The sequence below is a fragment of the Austrofundulus limnaeus genome, unplaced genomic scaffold (assembly GCF_001266775.1).
Source record: "Austrofundulus limnaeus strain Quisiro unplaced genomic scaffold, Austrofundulus_limnaeus-1.0 Scaffold801, whole genome shotgun sequence".
NCBI classification, from domain to species: Eukaryota; Metazoa; Chordata; class Actinopteri; order Cyprinodontiformes; family Rivulidae; genus Austrofundulus; species Austrofundulus limnaeus.
The window spans coordinates 148,718-149,882 of NW_013953203.1; the positions used below are offsets into that span (position 1 = coordinate 148,718).

At 38.0% G+C, this 1,165-nt stretch overlaps 1 long non-coding RNA gene across 1 annotated transcript; it reads right to left on the minus strand.

Moving 5' to 3' along the window:
* Positions 1–73: 73 nt before the first annotated feature.
* Positions 74–1,165, minus strand: LOC106532609 (uncharacterized). The gene is made up of 2 exons (XR_001312111.1): positions 455–1,165; positions 74–258 (listed from the first exon to the last, which is right to left on the minus strand). It is a non-coding gene; the product is annotated as an uncharacterized LOC106532609 (long non-coding RNA).

The window sequence follows — 1,165 nt, forward strand, 5'->3', positions numbered from 1 at the left end:
GGAATAGTAGTTCAAATACATGTAAAGCTTAAAAACTTGTTTCAGTATTGAGAATATTCATAGCTGCTTCTTTCTTTTTCACAGTGAATGATGACTACCACTTGTTAAAACACATCCTGCAGTTTACTGGAAAAGGGCGACGACCAAAACCACCACCCTTGCGGTGCACATTTCGCACTGTCCTACAATTTGTTCTCCTCTACACTGAAACGGATGCGTCATGGGCAGATACGTCGAGTCTCTTCAGTAACGTCTTTCCTGGTAAAGAAAGCAAGTTTTATGCTCTGCGTAAAAAATGTTTGAAAGAAGCAAGGGAGATAACAAATGGAGAACATAATTACGAGACATTTCTGTCAAAGATTGTGATAGATTTTGCGTCTGTCAGTGAAAGACTTGATACCATTGGAGTAACCAAAGAAGATTTACTAAATGGTACTGTCAATTCAAATGGTACCTTGACCAATGGAATCGTGGCTGATCTGGTAATGTTCCAGAAGAGGGAAGGACTGCCATGGAAGTCATTGTTTAAGTGGATCTTCTCTTTTGGCGTGGAAACAGTATCTGAAAAAAAGATGAAAAAAACTGTGAAAAATACTATGCGTTTATTTGACGCTCACAGAAAAAATAACATGGGTGACAAGAAGTGTGAAGGTTACATGTCATTCTGTTCAGAGCCTTTTACTTGGTGTGGAAGTGTACACACTTCACCTAGTGAATCACTATCTCAAAGTGTACTGTCAGAGCCAGAGGCAAAAGATGAGAACAATATCACTGACWGTCAGAAAGAAGAAATTGAAAAGTCTGAATTATTCTCTGAACAAAAAGAGCTAAGAGCCCATTTAAATAAAAGAAGTCAGGATGTAATCACTGCGCAGGAAAAATCCAAGGAACTTGCAATTAAACTACGGTGTGTTAAGGGTAAACTTGAGGAGACTGAAAGTAGTTTGCAGACACAAGTTCTGAAAATTCATGTTCTTGAAACGGAGTGTCAAACCAAAGACAAGTTGATCCATGATTTGAAGGAAACCAAAGCTTTTTTGCTAGATGYAAATTCCAAACTCAACACTGAAAATGACCAGCTGAAAAAACAACTTCACAAAACTGAATTGGATCTTGAKAAAAAAGATCAAGAACTCAGGTTTTATCGCCAGTCTAACTGGTACAA